General features: G+C 47.8%; 1 protein-coding gene across 1 annotated transcript in view; it reads left to right on the forward strand.

The window, feature by feature from the left end:
- The first annotated feature begins 21,351 nt into the window (after nt 1–21,351).
- The window catches only part of TIAM1 (TIAM Rac1 associated GEF 1), a 464,634-nt gene continuing 463,056 nt past the window's right edge, over nt 21,352–22,929 (forward strand). The window contains exon 1 of the mRNA XM_075542381.1: nt 21,352–21,488. The gene's annotated coding sequence lies outside the window, so the exon portion shown is untranslated. The remainder of the gene's footprint in view (nt 21,489–22,929) is intronic.

Consider the following 22,929-nt stretch of genomic DNA (forward strand, 5'->3'; position numbering starts at 1 on the left):
TCCTCCAGTTAGTTCTATGCCTTTCAAATTTTGCAGCTGACCCTGCCTCTGGATGCCCCGGAGAGAAGGGCCATGCTGGTGCTTTTTCTGGTACCTTTTCTGACTCTCTCTCTCTCCATCACCCCACCCCCTCTTCCAGCCCCTGCCACATAGTCCCTTCTTTTCCACACCACCTTTTACCTTCCCTGCTCTTTCTTCTCTTTTCCCTTTTAGCCCTTTCTTCTCTACCCAGGGACACAGCATCTTTGCTCCAACCCAGCTTTAAAAAGATGATACTCTTTTTGTATCTTTAGTTCTTTTTGACATCTTGGCCCAAAGAGCCAGGTTTCAACTCAGAGAATGATCCATGTCCCCATGAGTCCTGTCACAAAACTGGAAGAGAGATTTAGGAGGATCCCACCAGGTGATGACTCCTAACTTATTAGCCCACCCTGGATCAATGGTCCTGCAATGGAGTGTGTTGCCATTGGCCAGGCCTACTTGCGGTGGTGGTGGGCCTGAAGGTAACGAACGGGCTTTAGCAGATCACATAGAATTTGTGGTAGGATTCTCATCTTCTTTGTGGGAGGCCTAGGCTCAATTCTGGCCAATGCACCTCACTCAAACTTTCCTCTCATCTGTCAGTGAAGACATTCCAACAGAACTTCTAGATCAAAACAGAATAGGAAGAAAGGCTTGGTGATCTACTTTCAAAAAATAGCCAATGAAACCTCAGTGGCTCACAATGGTCCAACTCACAACCAATTGGGCAGGACCAGGACGTGTTTCACTCTGTACTGTGTGTCATTGCTGTAATTTGGGGCCAACTCAACTGCAGCCAATCACAGCAGAGCGCGAGAATGAGGAGTGGAACCTCTTCATCTGACAGTGAGGAAAACCATGGTGGTCTCTTTCCCCTTGACCACCCTCATACCTTGGCCTCACACTGAGCCCATGATAAGTACTGGGAGGAAGGTCTTTGTTGATTGTTTTTGTGCCAATGAGCCACTACAGAGGCTCACTGAAGGAGGCACATTTTTGGTTGAATTGAAGTTAATTGGCTCTATTCTGGCAGCCCTGGGGTGCTCTAAGGTTAGGTGTGGGGTTGCTAACTGAGAGGTCTGTGATTCAACCTTACTAGTTGCTCCAAGGGAGGAAGAGGAGGCTCGCTGCTCTGGAAACACCGAGTCTCAGAAACGCTCCAGAGCAGTTCGGTTCTGTCCTATAGGGTCGCTATGGGTTAGAATCGGCAAGGGGGTGTTTTTTATTCTTGTTGTTTACTTAACTCTTCTGTGAGACACTGAGCTGGTCAAGGATTTTTGATGAAAGGATTAACTAGTCCAATGAGTGAGCACAAAGATGAAAGAGGTCCACAGCAAGGACGGAGGATGACTCACACAAAGGACAATAGAAACTCCGGAATCTAGAAGCTGGTGGGCTGGGTGGGATGTGGTCCTTTTGCCTCTCAGAGGGAGACATAGCCATCCATCCTTTTTATTATTATTATTGTTATTCACTTGATTGGGGCTCTTACAGGTATTGCTACAATCCACAAATCAATTATATCAAGGGAACTTGTACAGATGTTGCCATCATTCTTTTCAAAACATTTTCTTTCTATTTGAGCCCTTTGCTATCACCTCCTCTTTATTCCCTCCCTCCCCTAACCTACTCCCCTGTGATAGGTGTCTGTCTCTCTATCTGACCCTCTCTCATGCTTCCTTCCACACCCTGCTATTGTCTGATTACTCACAGTTGTGCCCCTGGGATAGATGACAGTCTCTACTTGATAGCCACACACACCAGTGGACTACAGCACACGACAGGACACGCTCTGTCTGGGTCTTTATTCAGATTTGTTGATAAAGAGGAACTATGTTTGGTCACTGGTCAGCCAGTGTGTGCAGTGTGCCCATCGGGGTGATGAAGCGCAAACAAGACTGCTCAGCCCATGGGTGGGGAGAAGGTTGCAGAGACCTCTGGGTAGTGGGCTGGACACAGAGATAGGTGGGGAAGTGGTTTCACTAGAAACACAAAACTCACTGCCATGGGGTCAGTGCTGACCCATCGTGACCCTACAGGACAGGGTAGAAATGCCCCCTGTGAGTTTTCAAGACTAACTCATTATGGGAGAAGACCACCCTACATTTCTCACTAAGAGATGTTGGTGGTTTCAAACTGCTGACCTGGCGGATAACAGCCCAATGTGTAACCATGACACCACCAGGGTTCCTTGCAATGAAAGCTCAGGGAAGTGAAGTAACTAAGAGGTAATGTGGGCCTTCACTCCAGATGTTCCATTCATTGGCCTTTCTACCATTTCTAGTAAACACTGTGGGTGCAGACAGTAAGAATGGTGATCATGTGAGATGTGGGGCCAGTGTCCATTGAGCTGTACATGCAGAAACGGTGGATGGAGGTGTTTGGTTACTTATAACACCACCAAAAAGTATATATATATATATATAAATGAGCAGAAGGAAGTCTTCCATTTGCTAAATTACAAGACGGCCTTACTTCAAAGAAACAAGGAAGCGTATGCTAAATGTGCTTTGGGTGAAAAGGCGCATTTAATAGAACACTGTCAACACGAGTGGACAACTATTGAGGGAATTCTTATTAACCAACAAAGTGCTTTTTCTAAATTGTAAAGCGTGATCTTTTTTCTTTCTCTTGCTGTGTTAAATACAAAAGGGTATGGCACCTCATCAGACTCGACCAGAAAATACTCCTAAAAGTCAACAGACCTTAAACTATTTACAGGCTTTTCTAATTTTTTGTCATTGGTTTGTTGTTGTTGTCTTGTTTTCTTTTGTTGTTTTGTTTTGCTCTTTCTTTGTGCATACTATTATCTCTGCATGTCTATCTAGATAAGATAGGCTGGACAAAATAATAATCTATAAATTATCAAGGGTTTATAAGGGAGGGAGGAATGGACAGGGAGGGGGGAAATGAGGAGCTGATGCCAGGGGCTTAAGTGGAGATCAAATGTTTTGAGAATGATGAAGGCAATGAATGTACAAATGTGCTTTACACAATTGATGTTTGCATGGATTATGAGGATAAGAGTTGTATGAACCCCTAATTAAATGACTTTTTAAAAAAGTAAAACAAAAAGAAAAAAAGATAGGCTGGATAAACAACCATAAAGAGAAAATAATGGGACCTACGGTTCCAGGCAGACATGGGAGAAGGGGAAGTGGGGCAAAGGAAGTGGTGTTAACAAACCCAGGGACAAGGGAACAACAAATGATCCAAAATCAGTGGTGAGGCAGGTGTAAGAAGCCTGGTAGGGCTCTGTCAAGGATAATGTAACTGAGAGGAATTACTGAAACCCAAATGAAGGTTGAGCATGATAGTGGAACAAGAGGAAATAAAGTAAAAGGAAATAGAGGAAAGAACTAGGAGGCAAAGGGCATTTATAGAGGCATGTACACATGTACATATATTTATATATGATCATGGGGAAATAGATATATGTGCATATATTTATAGGTTTAGCATTAAGGTAGATAGACATTGGGCCTTTCCTCAAGTACTCCCTCAATGTAAGAACACTTTGTTCTATTAAATTGGAATTCCATGATGCCCACCTTCCTGACATGACCACTGAAGACAAAATGAGTGCATAAGCAAATGTGGTGAAGAAAGTTGATGGTGTCTGGCTATCAAAAGATATAACATCTGGAGTCTTAAGGGCTTGAAGATAAGCAAGTGGCCATCTAGCTCAGAAGCAAAAAAGCCCATATGGAAGAAATGCACCAGCCTGTGTGATCACGAGGTGTTGAAGGGATCAGGTATCAGGCAACAAAGAACAAAATATCACCTTGTTGTAAATAAGGGGGAGTGTGGAGTAGGGACACAAAGCCTATCTGTAGACAACTGGACATCCCCTTACAGGGGGAGGAGAAGAGCCAGGCAGGGTGCAGTGTAGCAATGATGAAATATACAACTTTCCTCTAATTCTTAAATGCTTCCTCTCCCCCACTATCATGATCCCAATTCTACCTTACAAATCCAGCTAAACCAAAGGATGTACATTGGTACAGATAGGAACTGGAAACACAGGGACTCCAGGACAGATGATCACTTCATGACCAGTGCTGAGAGTGGTGATTCCAGGAGGGTGGAGGAAAGGATGGGTAGAAAGGGGGCACCAATCACAAGGATCTACATATAACCTCCTCCCTGGGGGATGGACAACAGAAAAGTGGGTGAAGGGAGATGTTGAGTAGTGTAAGACATGAAATATAAATAATTTATATATTTAAATATAATAATTTATAAATTATCAAGGGTTTATGAGGGAGGTGGGGCAGGGAGGGAGGGCAAAATGAGGAGCTGGTATCAAGGGCTCAAGTAGAAAGCAAATGTTTTGAGAATGATGATGTCAGCAAATGTGCTAATGTGCATGACACAATGGATGTCAAGACAATGGATTGTGACAAGACTTGTATGAGCCCCCAATAAAATTATTTTTATAAAAAGAATGTTCTTGACTGCCCCTTGAAGAAATTAAAACCAAACGAGGTTTGAATGACACATTTCTGCGTGTGTCCCTGCCAAAAAACTAGACGTTGGCGTTTCTGGGGATGGTATAGGTGAGTAATTGTGTTGTCCAGGGTCTTAATCTAGTTTCCACTCACCTTTAATGGTTGGGTTTTCATCCATTTATTGGCCATCTTATCGCTTCACGATGGCTGCAGTAGCAGGACAACATGGGAAAGGCGGTGCCAGCAACTCTCTGTCTTTCACCCGTCCCTTTCTATCAGGAAACAAGGGGTCTCTTTCAAGTGCACCCCAGCAAATTTCCCTTACAGAATGAGACGTTGTCACTTGGCTAATGCGGTTGCAATGTGAACAGAAGAAATATCAATAGAAAAAACAGGTCCAGCTCATGCATGATATCCCCTGGGAATATACTAGGTTGTGCATATTATTCCTTGAGTGTAATCTATGTTCTGTTAACAAGGAAAAAGGTGAAGGTATTAATCACCGTGGGAGGCTGTAACAAGATGCTATAAGCAGGGTAGCGTTTACTAACAATTCTGAAGGATAGAAGTCAAGTCTTAGTGGTCATGCGCCCTCTGAAGTTTCTAGAGCAAGATTCCTTACCCCCCCGCCCCCACGTGTGGACCCTGCCAGAGCCTTCTCCAAAACAGGTACTCAGAATTTGTGCTCTGCTACCATTCCCTCCTCCAGATTTAATTATTTACAATCAATCCTTGGATCAGGGCAAGATGTATTTTTGTCTCCCCCAATCTGGTAGCCCAGGTGTGTGCTGGCTTGTAGATACATCTTCATGTGCCTGTCCTTTATTTGGGTATTTTTTTTATTGGTATCAGATGCCTTCTGACAGCATCTTTACTTGTCTGAGATTGGCTTGTGTGCTCCAATATGTTAAGATCCAGAGTAAGTCCTACGGTAACACAAATCAGCAAGGAATGTAGCAAAAGTCCCATTTGTGACAAAACTGGACTAGCTGGGATGTGCAGACACGGTGCTCTTTAGCAAAAAATAGCTAATGATTTCAAAGTGACATTTCTTAGGGTTTTTTCGTGTTAAGGGGACCTCAATCTATAACAAACATGCAATTACTCTGTGACATGTCAACAATGTCACCCATCAAGGCTTCCTCAGGAATGAAGTCTTAGAAATAGCCACCAACATCAATTAACAGTGATTGTACTGGGTGAGGTATATTAAGTTGGTTTTGATTTCTTTTCTCTTTTTTTCAAATTCATAATCAGTACGCATCAGAGTTTTTGTAACTGAGAGAATAGTTCATTTTTTTGTCGAGTAAAAGGCTGTCTAATTTGTTGACATAAAAACAAAGGACAGTGTAGTAAGAAGTTCAAATTGCTGAATGTTATTTAACACCTAGGGTTGCCTGCATAAAAGGTTCACAAGAGTGAGAGTGCCAGCAGAAATCCTTGCACACTGGGGGACTTGTGTCATGTCTGATGACTGTGGCCCGAATGAGCCAGGCTGAGTGGTCATACCTTCTGATATTTCAAGGGAATCAGAAACCTCGATTTTGCGGCAAGTCTCCCAATTTAAAAAATTCTGACAACGAAGTCTCAAGTATTTTGAAATACTGGGGGCCAAATCAAAACAGAGCCATGAACTTGATTCAGGTGGAAGTCTACTTCTCAATCTCATTAGTGCTTTTAGGGTAATTAGTTGCTGTTGAATTGGTCCCATGGCCTTACCTCTAACAGAACAAGATACTGTCTGGTCCTGGGCCATCTTTATTAGTCTTTCCACTGGGGGGGGGGTCTCTCTCATTTCCTCATGACCCCAACTCTACCAAGCATGATGTTCTTTTCTAGCGATTGGTCTCTCCTGATGACATGTCCAAAGTGAGCAAGTCAAAGTCTTGCCACTCTTGTTTCTAAGGACCATTCTGGTGGTATGCAATTCTTCAAAGACTGTCCATTTCTCTGATAGCTCACGGCATATGCAATATTCTACCCCTGCAGCACAGTTTGGAAGTACCAGTTCTTCTGCCTTGTTCATTGTTCAGCGTTCACGTGCAAATAAGGTGATTGAGTGTCGATATCCCTAAGGCGCAGGCAAGAAAGGAAGCAAGCTCTGAAAAGCAAACCCTAACCTCATGCTTCCTCCAGGCTGGCCAAGTACACCCTTTTACTGAGCGATGCGGTTGGTTGTCCAAGTTAGCGGAGGGTGATGTGGATTCTGACTTCCCCTGGAAGACTGGAGAATCCCTTCCCTACCCACCAGCTGCTAGGAAGGGAGTCCACCAACAGCGCTCAGTTGTGGTCCTCTCTTGGAAACGTGTTGGCTCAAGATACCTGCATCACCTCAAGGGACAGCCCTTTCTCAGGGACAGCCTGTGTCCAATGAGCTACCATTGGTCACTTCCTTGGTCATTGCTGCCTGTTCAGATGGAAGGAGTCGTGAGTCAAAGAATGAGCCCAAGAATGCACCTGTTAAGTCTTTGCTGAGACTGAACTACAACCAGACTTTCCTTTTGCCCAGTCCTGCTATGGTAGCTACATAATTTCATATCAACTTGAAGTTACATAAAAGTGTAGGGGTAGAATTCAACTTGTCAGGTTATGGCCTGATGGTGCCTCCTTGTGAGCAGGACCTTCTCATAAGGAAGGCCCTGGGGACCTCCTGGTCTCTCTTTGCCTTCACCTGCATGCTGGCTGACCCTGATAGCTGCCAGAGCCCTGTGATGCGCCATTGGATCTGCTCGACTCTGCACCCACCAACCTGTGATATTCCGGAACTCTGCATCATTGCTTGTGACTGTGAGTTAGTCTGCAGAGGGACTTATGGACTGCTAACAAACTTGTGGATTTGAGTTGGACTGGGCTGGGATGTTTTCTTGATATATAATTACTGCTTGATACAAAGCTCTGTTCCCCCACATTTTTGAGCGTCTCTGGATTTGTTTCTCTAGTCAACCCAGCCTAACATACCTACTTGCCTCCATTCCCTCCACAGGTGTTGACACCAAAAGTTGTATGTTAATCACCCCCTTAGTTACACACAGAGAAATTACTCCCAAGGAGATGGCTCACATAGTGGTAGAGGCTGACAAGTTCCAAGTCAATGGAACAGTTGTCAAGCCAGAGGCTTCTCTTCAGTTGTAACTGCAGGACTGACTATCCCAGTGGGCTCAGTGTAATCACACGGGTCCTTGTGGAAGAACGGGAGCCGCAGAAGGGAGTCAGGGCCAGAGACATGCACCGTGTAAAGACTCCACGAGTCATTACTGGCTTTGAAGATGGAAGGGCCAGGAGACTAAGAATGAGGCCTGTGCCTGAGGTGATTATGGGGTGGAATTATGTGTCAATCATTGCAATTGGTTTGGTTCCCCCATCCTCCTCTCCTCCCCACACCTTATCCCTCCCCTCCTGGTATCGATACTCCCATTTCTGTTCCTGAGGGATTTCTCTGACCTGGATTCCATGTGTGATGAGCTCTTTTCTGTGCCAGTGTACATGCTCCAGTCTAGCCAGCCCGGAAAGCAGCACAGAGTCATGATTTGTGGGACGAGAAGGCCTCAAAGAGGCTTTCATTGTGTGTTTCATTGGTGCTATACCTTGCCCTGGTTGACTCATCCGTTCTTGTGACCCTTCTGTGAGGGGATGTCCTATTATCTACAGATGGGTTTTGGGTCTCTGCTCTGACCCACCTCATTCTCAACAATATGTTTTTTGTTTTGTTGTTGTTTTGGGTCTTCTGGTGGCTGTTACCTGATTCCGTCAACACCTCATGATCCCACAGGTTGGTGTGCTTCTTCCATATGGGCTTGTTGCTTCTCTGCTAGATGGCTGCTTGTTTAACTTAAAGACTTTAAGACCCAGATGTTGTATCTTTTGATAGCCTGGCACCATCAGCTTTCTTTACTACATTTGCTTGTGCACCCATTTTGTCTTCAGTGATTGTGCAGGGAGGGTGAGTGCTATAGTTTATTTCTCTAGAAGCACTCCTGGAACCAAAATGTGTTGGACAGGGTTCTCTAGAGAGACAAACCAGATTGCTAGTAATTATATATGAATATATAGTTTAAAGATAGATATATAATACAAGAAATGAACCAATAAATTATATACAGATAGATAATACAAGAAATTAACAGTTAAATTATAAAGCAGTGAGACACTGGCAGTCCTTTAAGGCTTGAGAGCCATCAGTTGCCAGTCCCCTTCTGTAGAGAGAGCTGGGCTATATATATCCAGACAGCAAACAGCAAGGCAGGTCCCCAACTGTCATCAACTGTCGGTCCCCAGCTCCAGAGATGAACATTCCAATTGTGTGGGCTTAAAGGGACCTCAACTTACAGCGACACAGTCCACAGGCTAGGCATCCCACAGGTAGTGTACCCCTTTAAACTGAGGCACAGAACAACCAAGGTGAGGCTCACCGAGCCATTTATCCCTCTGCCCTTCAGTTAATCCCACTTGTGTTTATCGGCCAGGCTGGCACAATAAACTATAGCAGTGAGCATCACAGAATTCCTGGTTGTTAGAACAAAGTATCCTTGTGTTGAGGTAGGGCTTGAGCAGAGGCCCAAAGTCCATCCACTTCCTCAATGTATTGCCAAATGAATATAAGTATGTGGTAGTTACATAATCTATTGTCAATTTGAGGATTAAGAATGTAGGGGTGGGGGAGCGGGGAGGGAGGGGGGAAAAAAAGAGAACCTGATCCGGTGGGCTTAAGTGGAGAGCAAATGCTTTGAGAGTGATTAGGGCAAAGAACGTATGGATGTGCTTTATACAATTGATGTATGTATATGTGTGGATTGTGATAAGAGTTGTATGAGCCCCTAATAAAATATTAAAAAAAGAAAAGAAAATGATTAGGGCAAAGAATGTACAGATGTGCTTTATACAATTGATGTATGTATATGTATGGATTGTGATAAGAGTTGTATGAGCCCCTAATAAAATGTTTTTTAAAAAAAGAATGTAGGCTGAAATGGCCCCTTGGGACTGCAAAAAAAAAAAAAGAATGTAGGGGTGGAGTCTAGGCTGCTAATCAGGATATGGCCAATGAGATCTCTCTGGGACATGGCCTTTCCCTAAGGATTCTGGGAATTGCTGAATTTTCCTCCTTGGAGGTGGGAGACTCTGCTCACACCATGGGAGACAGCAGCTGACAAGACACATGGACCCACTCTGATGCAGCCATGCAGAGACCCCTGCCAGCACTGAGATGTTTCCAGTGCCACTGGATCCAAACACTTTCTACCCAATGGCCTGTGATCTTCTAAATTTGTCATCATTGCATGTGTTTCGTGACTCTGAAGAGGACTTTACAGATTGCTGTCGGATATATGGGCTAATATCAGACTTATGGACTTGATCTGGACTGGGCTGGGATATATTCTCAATGTTCAATTATCCATTAAATAAAACTCTCTCTTATATACATATGCATACTTATGAATTTGTTTCTCTAGTCTACCCAGACTAACACAATGTATATAGACCTCCTTTTTATGAATTAATATATCTATGCATGTTTATACCTCTACCCATAGCTTTGCTTCCTAGATCATTCCTGTTTCCTTTTACCTTCCTCCTGCCCCACCATGATGCTCGCCCTTCTTCTGACTCTTAGTAACTCCTCTCAGCTAGATTGCTGTTGCTCCAACCCCATCAGGATCTCTACATCCTCCTCACTGTTGCTTTTAGTTCCCTCGTTGTCCCCTGTCTATGGTGTTATTTGCTCACCTCCTCCTTCCCCCAGGTCCCCCTGGAACCTTCCATCTGGTTGCTTTCTCCTGGGCTTGTTTCCCAGGCTGTCTAATAGTAGTAGGCAAAACAATACCAGAGACAAAGGAAAAAGAAAACAAAAGATTGAATAAAAAGGAAAAAAAAAGAGAGAGAGAGAAGAAAATTCTAGCAACCCTCCCCCAACAAAACAAAATGCAGAAGCATACATAATCCCAGGTCTGTATGCTGACCTGTAGGACTACCTCCCCACTGGTCCGGAGGGCTTCCGGGGACTGCCCCTCCCAGCCTGAAATCTATTGAGGTGCTCTCTTCTTCTTCTTCTTTAACGTTTCATGGTGAATTAGGGGAAGGTTTCTATTCATGCTGCTTTAAACCACTCCACTTGTGGTTGTTTTTTGCATCAACTATGGGAAATGACTCTAGTTGAGAGTCAAGTAGGAAGAAAAGTTGCCTATGAAATATTCAGTTTTAAAAATGATCTTCATCAGATAATCAAAGTAAGCGTGCTGTCCTTTGTCCAGATATTTGGTTCCACATGACCTGCTTCCACGAAGCACCTGCTGGTCTGTTTTATACACATCCCTCTCTTCAGGACTGGAGCTGGTGTGTATTACATAATGCAATGCTATTTGTTTTCTTGTGCTTTGAACGGGAAGGATTACTGGCTACTGAAAATGAACGACGGCCCCGTTCTTCATTTCCCATCAGGAATTTTCTTGGGGTGGCAGATGGGGAACAAATAGCTGCTGACCTTGTGTATTCCTACATAAATATGTTTTTAAAATGAAACAAACAACCAAATATGTAGGGGAAATATTTGGGTACCTGTGCCTTATAATATATATATATATATATATATATATATATATATATATATATATATATATATATATATATATATATATATATTCTTTTCTTTAGAAAATAATCTTTATTAGCTTAGATAATAACTGAGTTTTTTTGTGATTGGTAAGAACAGCTTTTTGCTATTTATTTATTTAAAACATTTTATTAGGGGTTCATACAACTCTTATCACAATCCACACATATACATACATCAATTGTATAAAGCACATCCATACATTCTTTGCCCTAATCACTCTCAAAGCATTTGCTCTCCACTTAAGCCGTCTGCATCATGTTCTCTTTTTTTTCCCTCCCTCCCCGCCCCCCCCCTCATGAGCCCTTGATAATCCACAGATTGTTATTTGTCATACCTTTCCCTATCCGGAGTCTCCCTTCCCCCCCTTCTCTGCCGTCCATCTCCCAGGGAGGAGGTCACATGTGGATCCTTGTAATCAGTTCATCCTTTCCAACCCACTCACCCTCCACTCTCCCAGCATCGCCCCTCACACCCCTGGTCCTGAAGGTATCATCCACCCTGGATTCCCTGTGCCTCCAGCTCCCATATACACCAGTGTACAACCTCTGCCCTATCCAGTCCTGCAAGGTAGAATTCGGATCATGGTAGTTGGGGGGAGGAAGATCTGGGGGAAAGCTGTGTTTTTAAAAACATTAGTAATATCCTAAATGTTTATTGATTGACAATATATATTTTAAAAACAATATATTTTTAGCTACCAGTTCATATACCAGAATATTTTTATCTGACCTATACATGAAAAATCATTTGCACTAACAAGGGCTCCAAGGTCCTGGAAGGCTGCTTCCTACATACCATGAGTCCAAAGGGGAAAAGACAGCCTTGTTCTGGCAGAATAAAAAGGCTACATTAACGTAAATGCTGCGAGAATGAATGCTGCTGCTGTTGAAGGGCATTTATAGACGGCGCTCTCAGACATGACATTCTGCACGCTCCCTGGAGAGCTCCAGGCGAGAGCTCGTCTCCCAAGCAGAGGGGCCTCCTCCCAGGTCCCCAGCAAGCACTCCAGCCCCCTCCCTGGGGACCTTCTCCAAGTCAGGCGAGAGCTCAGTAACCATTACCACGTCTCACGCACAGGCTTTCCGGAGAAACATTTAGAACTCCCATCATGCCTTTGGGTTTCCTTTCCTTTTTCAGTGACCAAAGAACTGAATTGAGCAAACATTTGTTCAACAAAGGACACTGACTGGACCAAGGTGAGAGAGGGCCAGGCTGCTGGCTCCTACTACTTAGCTTTATAGTGGGGAAGGCATGCTGTACTGGTGGGTGCAAGTTCTTTCTCTCTCTCTCTCTCTCTCTCTCACACACACACACACACACACACACACACACTCACTCACACACACAGAAACTGCCACTGGTTCTGTGTGTGTGTGTAATAGATATGTAGGTAACAAAAGGCTTGCCATGCCCCCACCTGCACCAGTGCAGCTCTGTGACATTAGAGGTATCATGTTGTCCAGGTCCCATCCTTTCCCCTTTCCCAATTTTTGAGGCGCTGCTCCCACTATGCAGGCAGTCCTCCTTTCCTCCTTTCTCCTGCTTCTCTTGGGACTGAGTAACATCCCGGGTTGCAACCAAGCGGTCCACTCTGGTGGCCTGCTCCTGCCCAGAGCAAGCTCAGCGCAGCTGGCCTGGCCTCTCCCGACCTCCCGTCGGCCTCCTCTGCAGCCTGGCGCTGGGCTTCTCCACCTGTGCTCCTCCTTAGCCCACAGCCCCAGGGCAGTGTGCTGTACAGAACCTCAGTTTTCCATGCCTGGGACATCAATCCCTAGCTCTAATTAGGCACATTCCTCACTGCATCCGTTTCCTAGGGCCATCTTCACAAAGCATCACAGGGCGGGGGGGGGGGGGGGGGTGGTGGTGGCTGAAACAACAGACAGGCGTGTGCTCTCTCCCAGCTCAGGAGGCCGGAAGTCCAACACCAAGGTGTCAGCAGGAGTCATTCCTCTTGAGGGCTCAGGGAGAGTCTGCTCCAAGCCTGTCTCTTGGTCTCTGCTGGTTGCTGGCAATCCTGGGTGTTACTTGGTCTGGGGCAGCATGGCTCCAGCGGCTGCCTCTGTGGTCACAGGGCCTTCTCTCTGCCGATGCCTCTCTTTTCTCTTTGTGTTCGGATTAGTGCCCATTCAGCTCCAGAATGACAAAGACCTGACTTTCCAATCATGTCACATGCTGAGGTTCTAGGTGCACACACATTTTAAAGGGTACAGGTCCATCGAGCTGGGGTAATGGTGGCTCAAGCCCTTCCGTGCAGGAGAGGCAGTTTCACTTCTAGGGCTGCTGAGCTTCTGGTCTGAGCTTCCAGGCTAACGGCAGACTCGGAAGAAAGGCCTGGGGACCCGTTTCTGAAAACCAGCCACTGAAAGTCCCCTGGACAACAGTGGTTTGATCATGGGGTGGCCAGCTCAATGGCACATAACAACAAGGTGTGGGTATATCAAAACTGCCCCCCACCTTGATGATCTCATCTGTACATGGCCACCTAACTCACAGTGGAAAGTTAAAAAAAATAAGACTGCTTCCTAGATTTCCTGCTGTGTAGGTGCTCTGGTGGTGTAGTGGTTACACATTGGGCTGGCATCGCATATTTGGCAGTTCAAAACCACTAGTAGCTACTCAAGAGAAAGACTGGGCTTTCTACTCCTGTAAACAGTTCAAGTCTCTGAAACCCACAGGGCTCGCTATGAGTCAGCACTGACTTGCTAGCAGGGAGTTCAGAGATTTCCAGCGGGGCCATCCCTGTCTAGATGGTAGGGAGCCTTTAGGTGCTGTAGGGTAGGGTGGAGCTGCTCAGCTAACCCACCAGGAGCTGGGGCTACCTGCTCCCATATGCATGTACAGTCCTCAGGAACCCTTTACCACAGTGGTCCTCAACCTTCCTAATGCTAACACCCTTTCAGACAGTTCCTCATGTGGTGGTGACCCCCAACCATAACATTATTTTCATTGCTACTTCATCACTGTAATTTTGCTACTGTTATGAATTGGGTGACCCCTGTGCAAGGGTCGTTCAACCCCCCAAAGGGCTCACAACCCACAGGTTGAGAACTGCTGCCTTACCAGGTTACAAGGAGTCAACCTGGTAGGTAGATGGCCAAGGCAGAAACGGATCTAGGAGAAGAAGAAAAGGATTCATTCTTGGTTGTTATTTGGGGAAGGTGCTGGTGTAGACCCAATGAGAAGATGAACGTGCTGAATGTATGAGGCTTTTTGGTTATTTAGGGAGAGGTACCCTGTAACCTTTTTCAAAGCAAGCTTGACTTTTTGCAGTGGAGTTAGGGATGCAAAGCTTCTGTAACACTTAGCAGGGATGTCTTCAGGTTAGTCTGGGTGGACTAGAGAAACAAATCCATGGACACACATGTGTATAAGGAAGAGATTTATATACAAGAGCAATTGAACATTGAGAAAACATCCCAGCCCAGTCCACATCAAGTCCATAAGTCTGACATTAGCCCATATGTCCGATAGCAATCCATAAAGTCCTCTTCAGACTCATGAAACACATGCAATGATGCTGAATGTAGAAAATCATAGGCCAGTGGGTATAAAGTCTTTGGAGCCAGTGGTATTGCAAGTATCTCAGCGCTGGCAGGGTTCTGCATGGTTTCTCCAGTACCCAGGGCTGCATCAGGGTGGGTCCATGTGTCTTGTCAGCTGCAATGTCTCCCAGGGAGTGGCAGAGAGAGAAGTGTCTCCTGCCTCCAAGGAGGAAGTACCAGATTTCCCAGAATTCTCAGAAGGTCATGCCCTCACAGAAGCCTCATTGGGCATGATCTGATTGACAGACTAGACTCCACTCCTTCACTCATAATCCTCTCAACTTGACAATAATATAACTACCACCGTCTTGTATGCCAAGTACTCTTGTATGGTCTTTACCACGTTACCTCATTTAATTCTAACACAACTGAGAGTGGCCTTTTCCGATCCTCATTGGACAGAAGACCAGAGATGTTAAGTGACTTGCCCAAGGTCACACAGCCTGGAAGGGACAGAGATGAGACTTGATGCAGGATGGAATCTTTGCTTCTGACCACTAGCCTACAAAGTCTCTCCCAGAGGCAGTGTGAATGGGGCAGGGAAGCAGGGGGTGATATCAATGCACGGATGGAGCGAGTTCCTGTGTTCCGAGCAGCGAGATTGTTTTCTGTGCGTCTACTGTACCAGTTAGCATTCCTGGGGAGAGCAGCATCTCTCAGCCTACTTTTGCTGAGGCAGCCTGGCTATCCTCCAACCTTTTCCAGAGCATTTTGTGAGGAGTGGGGCGACATGGCACATCTAGAGTATAGACTAGAGAATGCATGTCCTTTTCTGGGATGAGGCAGGTGGAGTTGCCGCACCTGTCCTGGTTGGGGGGGGGGGTCTGTGTCATCACACCTTGCCCAGGTGGTGTAGCTTGTTCTCATAAGGGAAGCTCTTATTTTTTCTCATGGAGATGAATTAATAATGAACCTGGAGTGAGCAGAGATAGAAAGAATTATACTAAATTGATCTTCTTTGGGAAACCCAAGGGGGTCTCTGGGTAATTGATGGATTGTGTGTGTATATTTCTATCCCTAGCAGTTTCCCTCCAAACACACTGTGAGTATTTTTAATTTATTTTCCTGTGGGGTTATTTGCTTGTCCCCTTGTCTGGAAATTTCTGAAATAACCCAACCCATAGTCCCTGCCAGCTCTGCAGAAGTGCTGCCCGTTGCTCAGAGCCTGTTCTCAGCCAAGGGGGAGAGTTTCTCCACAAACTGCCACTTCAGTGAAAACACAGAAAATGAAATGCAGGCCAGTCAAGTTCCTTTAGTGGAATGTGGTCCGCTTTGCTTGGCCTCTTCTCTTTGACCTTGATGTGTGAGTTTGCCCATGGAGGCTTCCTCTGTCCCTTCTCCATAACTGAAGGGTTTATTTATCACAGCCAGAGCTGTTCTGCTCTCTTCAGTCCATTTTTCCCCTGGACCCTAATTTATCCCGCTTGGAACATCTGTCCTTAAATAATGTATTTGAGCTTCAATTCGAAGCACTTGGCTATTAGAAGGCAAAGCAGTGGGAGCCCGAACTCCGCTTTGAGTCTTGATTTAAAGTCAGCCTCCTTTGAGTTCATTCAGACCATAAATAAGCAATGCAAAAAACTTCACCCTCAGGCAAAGGGTTGTTAAACTGAGATTACAAATCCCCCGCCCAGGAATTTGCCCTTGGTGCAAAGTGGGACATCAGGGCCTTAAGGTCATAAATCCTCCCCCAACCAACATGGTGGTGGGCTCTCAATGAATCTTGTAAACATTTCTCACCTTCCATTGGGCCATCTACTCCAACCCCAAACTCACCGCCATCTGGGAGCCACTGTGCCTCGATCTTTTGTTACCTTCATTGCCACCTCATTTAATCCTCACACACCTAGGAGAAGTACCCTATTATGATCCTCATTTTACAGAGGAAGATACTGAAGCTCAGAGATGGTAAGTGATTTCCCACAGGTCTCGCAGCTTGGAAGGGACAGAGACAAGATTTGATTCAGGATGGGATCTTTGCTTCTGACTAGCCTACCAAGTCTCTCTGAGCTGGTGTGAATGGGGCAAGGAAGAGGAAGGATGTCAACATATGAATGGAGAGTAAGTGGGTCTCCAAGACTGTAACAGTTTAGGAGAGCAGAGAGCCCTGCCTTTCTCTGAGTTGGTGTGAATGGACATTGAAGAGGGGGCGATGTCCACATCTGAATGGAGAGTAAGTGGGAGAGTAGAAAGCCCAGCCTTTCTCCCTAGGAGCTGCAGGTGATTGCCAACAACTGCTGCTCTTTGATAGCACAACCCAATGTGTAACCATGATGCCACCCTTCACACTTGCCCCCCACCCCAACCCCAGCACAGTAAAAAAGCCCAAGTTAAGCTAATGTCTGTAGTAAGTTGTGTATTCGAGGTTAAAATGTGCGCTCCCTGTTTGCAGAAGGCTGCGGATGACAGTGAAAGGCCAACCCCTGCACTGAATCCCTTCGGACCATTGACTAAGGATGTGAATGGTCTTCTCCCCAGGCAGAGTGCATTTGAAGGTGGCTTGCTTCCTCCCCTCCCCAGCCAGCCCAGGAGGAGCAGTCTCTCTTCCTGGCTCACCTGGGTGTGTTCTTGATGGAGATTGCTCTCTTGGGGTCACTGATACATGGTCAAACCCAGAATACTTTGGTTGGAAGGCCTTGGACCAACCTGTGGGCTCCTCTAACATAAGGTACATGTCTCAACCATGGCCTTGTTCTCACTTCTGTAGTCCCACCTGTAACTGTGATTATTGATCTGCCCCAATCATAAGGTTTGTGATCCTTTCCACAAGCTTAGTGTTATGTGTTGACAGTTCATGTGGCCAGGGTTTTCTTCCTCAGAGAACATCTAGCAAGTTTCTTCTGAGTGGTTTGCTATCACAACAGAGGGAGCAAGACACACAAGCAAGACAAGACAGTCCGACAACACCGTCAGTGAATCAAAGATTTAATAAGCAGAGTATGCTTCAATTACCAAGAGGGTCACCTCACAATTTGAAGAAGCTGACGATGCCTAGGGCTATGACTGGATTTTATAGTGGTTGGTTGGCAGTACCTTACTGGCTCACCTCACCCCCTATCCTGCTTTTCCACGGGCCCTTGTTCTTGCATCCTGATTGGTCCTTATTCCTGTATTCAGATCATTGGTCCCATGATCCAGGGTTTGTGCACCTCATTATCATGTGGGACAGGTGTTAGTGGAGGTTACCTGGACATGACCTATGCAATGGGTCATGTGAGGCTATTTGGGATGGGTCATCTAAACCATTAACTGTCCTTGACAATGACCAGTGGAATGGATCAGGTGAGGCGGTGGATTGAGTCATCCGCACAAGACTGGAGTAATGGATCATGTGAGGGAATTCAGGATAGGTCATTCAGACCTCCTAGGTCATCAGGTTAGACATTAGCTGACCCTGACCCTTAGTCCTCTGAATTTAAATTTGAATGCACCTATGATTGTATTCAGTGAGCCTTTGAATAAGTGGTGAGGAAGAAAATGGTAATTTATGTTTGATCTTGGGTCCTGTGCTAGAAATTTAATTTCTGTCCCTCTCCTGCCCTACACCCTTCATGCTCCTTTCTCTATCATGACAAACCCGTTGTCTCTAGATGTCAACAGTGTCCTCAGGAGTTAAGACACGTGAACGATCTGCCACATGGCAATCACTTTAACAAAAAATCAAAATGCCCCATTGTCTTTGCCTTGGTGTGAGGCTTCCACACAGTGTGGAGCAGAGATAAGCTATAACACAGACACCTGCAGTAGTTTCTCAGGTTTGAGGTCAAGAAATTCACCCGAAGGAAGATCAGCTGACTCCTGTTGGCTCCAGGTGTAGCCCCGTCATTGTGGGAGGGAACCCTCCGCCAGCAGCCCTGAGCAGATTCTGAGAAGCTCTGTGCAGACCTGTATGCGTCAGGAGGGCTCAGAGTGAGCGTGGTCTCCTGTGTATCCACTGCAGTCCATGGCTGGCGTAAAAGCGTCATAGGCTCAGCTGGTTGCTGGAAGCTTGGAAGTCCACCCAGAGGTACCTTGGAAGAAAGGCCTGGTGATCTACTTTGAAAAAAAATCGACCATTGAAACTTCTGTGGGGTGCAGTTCTCCTCAGACACACATAGGGTCCCTTGGTTTGGCTAGATGCCCTTTTTGAGTGGTTGGCTAAGCACGATCTCATTTATAAAGCATTATACTTAGTCAGAGATGAGGAAACGATGGCTCATGTTACTGTTATGCACAGTTGAGTTGGTTCTGACTCATAGCGACCCTAAGCACTGCAGAGTCACATAGCAGCCTCAACGAGTCAAACCTACCAATTACCAAGGAGATGGTGCAGGTGTGGGCAACGTTGGGCCCTATTTGACACTGCAATTAACTTGATGGCAATGAACAACAACCACATGCCACGTATCCTCCTGAGCACATCACTTGCACAACTCTTTTCATTCTTATCCCGACCTGTGCAGTGTGCACGGTCAGGCTCAGAGCTCTGATGTCATGTGTGCAAGGTGACAGCTATACCGTTTAAGACTATGATTTGAAAGCCGACAGCCTGGTTTCAGGGTCTGTGCTCACCTTACTCATAGCTAAAAGTTCTCCTGAATTTCCAAAAGCAAAACCAAACTCAGTGCCATCAAGTCGATGCCAAGTCATAGTGACCTTATAGGGCATGGGGTAACTGCCCCTGTGGTTTTCTGAGACTGTAATTCTTTATGGGAGTAGAAAGCTTCGTCTTTACCCATGGAGCAGCTGGTGGTTTAGAACTGCTGGCTTTGAAGTTAGCAGCCCAATGCATGACCACAATGCCCTCAGGGCTCCTTCTTAGGCAAGGAAAACTCTTCTTATTTTCCTGAATGTATGTTTATGGATACCCATTTCCTTTCTAAAGAGATGGTGGTAATGGGTTAAGAAATTGCTCCTTCTTACAAAAGAGGAACAATGTGGAACAGAACATCCAATTCCTATGGAAACCAGACTTACTGGCAGAACACCTTGAATCTCTTATCCTAATCTTCTATCTGAATGGAAACTCTCCATGTTTTGGTTATCATCTATAACCAAAACAAGTGCAGCTCAATTAAGAAAAAATGTCAGCCTTGAGCATTTTACTCTTTTAAAGGATTATCCATATCTGATAAAGTTGACAACAATAACTCTGAAGTACAGAAGAGAACTTTATGGGGCAGAGAGAATAAACTTCAATGGTGGAGAATGTGAGACAGGTGAGTATTGCCTCTGTGGGTTTCTGAGACTGTAACTCTACTGTAGGTGAAGCCTCCTTTCTCCTGCGGAGCAACTGGTGGTTTTGAACTGCTGAACTTGTGGTTAGCAGCCCATTGGTAACCCAATACTGCACCAAGGCTCCTTCCTTAGAAGTGTAGGCAGTAATTAGCGTGAAGGAAAGGGGGGCGCTTGGTGGTGGTGAGGGAGATGTATGAAGGTATTTGGGTTAGAAGGAAGATACCTAGAAGTGAGAGAGCAAACTGAGCTGTTTGTTTGAAGGGTGAATCTGCAAAGGGAAAAACATTTCAGAAAGCAAGGCCTGGGGTAGAAAGACCATGGGAGGCCTTTGATGTGGTCCGGGTGAGAGACCCAGAGGGCAGTGCGAATCTGGAAGAGATGATCCGGTTGACAAGAATAGATGGACAGAAGGGGAAGATATCCGGTTTAGGCTTCCCCTCTAAGAGCTAGGCCGTTTGTTTCTTTTTTAACATTACCCTACCCTGGTTTACTGAATACTTGCTCTAGCCTTTTCCTTAAGGGTTAAGCTTAAAGCTTCCAAGATAGGGAAGCACTAACTCCGTTTGGGAAAGAGCTTTTGTCAACGTTCAGGCTCGTGCCAAAGCCACACTGCTAATATCGTTCCCGGATAACTGAGTAGAACAGAGGGCTGTGTGAACTTTGCCTGAGCCACAGATCAATAGGAGATCTGAACCTAAAGCTCGGATGACAAGTTCATTCGCTGGGCAAGGTGAGTCAACCCCGTGAGTTTCAGATTCTCAGGGAGTCGGCTGAGGCCACCGTGCCCTACCTGGGAACCTGGCACTAGTGTCCTACATCTTGCAGCCCCCGCGGGGAAGGAATCGTAAAAAAGTTCCCGTCTCCACTCGAGCCAGCCACAAGCCTTCCGAGCCAGATCACGTGTTGCAGGTATTACGTTTTTTGGCTCTTCCCCTCCCCCGTCCCGTTCCCCCTTCCTTCGTCCTAGGTGGCAGGAAAATCCTTTACCTCCAACCAATCCCACCGATGCCCGCCCGCGCGCGCCAACTCGAGCCCCTTCCCTGTACGTCATTGGCTACCTCCACCTAAGCAGGCTGACTGACAGCTTCGCCCGCCTATTGGCGGAGGAGGTGGAGGCCGCTCTGCCCGCCCAGGGCTGCTTTGTTTAGAACTCTCTCGTTGTCCCCCAGTCCGCCGCGTCCCCGGTGTCTCTCCCCACGACATTCGCAGGCCGCGCTGCCGGAGCCTCGTGGGAAGGCGTCCCTGGAGCGCGCGGCGCCCACACCCCTGCACCCGCGCGCCCAGGCCGGCGTGTAGCGCCGGTACCCAGCGTGCGCCTGTTGTCACTCTCCAGCCCAACTCCGAACGCCCCGCTCCTGTACGCGCTGCGTCGGATTGGCCCGTCGGAGGCGGAGCGATTGTCCGAATAGCCAATCGGGACTCGGTTTCCCACGGGCGCCTGAGGCCCCGCCCCCGAGGCCGCCGGCGAAGGCGCTCTGACAGCTCCCATTGGCAGAAGGCGAGCGGGCCCAGCTGCCCCGCAGAGCAGCGCCGCCGCCGTCGGGCGCGCAGCTCTGCAGCGCCGCGAACGCCTGGCGCCCGCAGCCCGAGGCCCTAGCACCCTGCATTGTCCCCGGCACCCTCCACACCTCCAGGACGAACCTTGGGGTGAGTATAAGGGCCCGAGGGCGCGGGCCTCCGGGTGGCAGCCGCCCCGAGGGACGGCGGCGAGGATGCCCGGAGCCACGCTGCCCGTGACGGGCACGTTCTGACCCGGGTCTCCGGCACTCCGCGCTCCGGCGGGTCCTAGCTCCCGCTATCGGCAGGACTCGTATTGTTTCGCGCTGACAAACTCGGGAGGTGGGGGACAGCGGAGCGACCCCTAGGCATCCCCTGCTCCTAGGAGGAGCGACCTGCGGGGAGGCGAGACCCTGGAGCCAGGTGCCCGCGCCGGGTGGGAGTGACAGTGGCCGGGCTGTGGCGCTCGGTCCTCCCGGCGGCAGGAGGTCGGCGCAGCCCCTCCGCGGCGGCACTTTGTATTTGTCGGCGGATTTTTATCAACTTCGGGGAGGATGCCCGTGCGCGCGCGTGGCTGTGCGGGTCCCCGTCGCTGACTTGAGCGCCCTGGGCCTGGGCTTGCCGGGAAGCTGGGCGCTCGCCTGGGTGAGCTGTGCTGCGCTCGCAGCCCTGGGCTAGGCGTGGAAAGCCGCGGGGAGGGGGCGTCGTCGGCAGCGCTGGCGGGGGGCTGGCCAGAGAGGGCATAGAAAGCGGAATCTTGGGCAGACAATGACTTGTCCGGGCGGCTGGGATCCCCGCGTCCTCTCCGCCCCCCGCCTCGCCCTTCGGCCAGCTCGGGCGCTCGGATGCTGCTGCGCGGGGCCGCTCGCAGCCCGGTGGGGGGCCCGCGTGGGGCCCGCTTTTGTTTACAGACCTCACCATTGGGTAAGAGGGGAGCGCCGCTCTCCTCCGGCCTTGGCACCTCTGCCATGGGCCCCTTCATGCTGGGCCAAGTTGGTGCGCTGTCAGGTGACGACGCCCCCTCCCCCGGCCACCGCGCGGAGAGATGCTGCAGGCAAGAGACTGTGAGACCTCCCCTCTGCAAGTGGTCTCTGCTGGCCGCAAATAGCTGCTCGGTCCGGGCACCTGGAGACTCCCCAGCGCAGGCTGGCGGCTGTTGGAGACCCCGGCCCGCTCAGTCTTATTCCTCCCTGCCAAATCCTCCCGGTTTTGGACCAGGGCCAGCCCAGGCTAACCCAGAGCCTGCCTTTCCCCCGGTTGGCAACTTTGGAAGGACGCATGCAAGCCCTGGGGGACACTGTCAGATCCGTGCGTGTTTCGATGGTACCTTCTCGTACAGAGTGGCCGGGATCGGGTTACCCATCCTTTCTGTCCTATGCGCTGGAGCCCAGTCCGAGAGAGCCTGGCACTGAGGTCAGGCGGATCTGTTCAGTGTCAAGAGCTCAGCGGTCTTGGCGGAACTGCTTAACACGATTTCCCCCGCGTCTCAGTTGCTGCGTCTGTGCAATGGGATGAGTGGGTTCCTCTGGGGGACCGTGGGTTTTCAACAAGCGGTTACACGTGAACTGCTTAGCCCAGCGATTGCCAAATA

The sequence above is a fragment of the Tenrec ecaudatus genome, chromosome 2 (assembly GCF_050624435.1).
Source record: "Tenrec ecaudatus isolate mTenEca1 chromosome 2, mTenEca1.hap1, whole genome shotgun sequence".
NCBI lineage: Eukaryota > Metazoa > Chordata > Mammalia > Afrosoricida > Tenrecidae > Tenrec > Tenrec ecaudatus.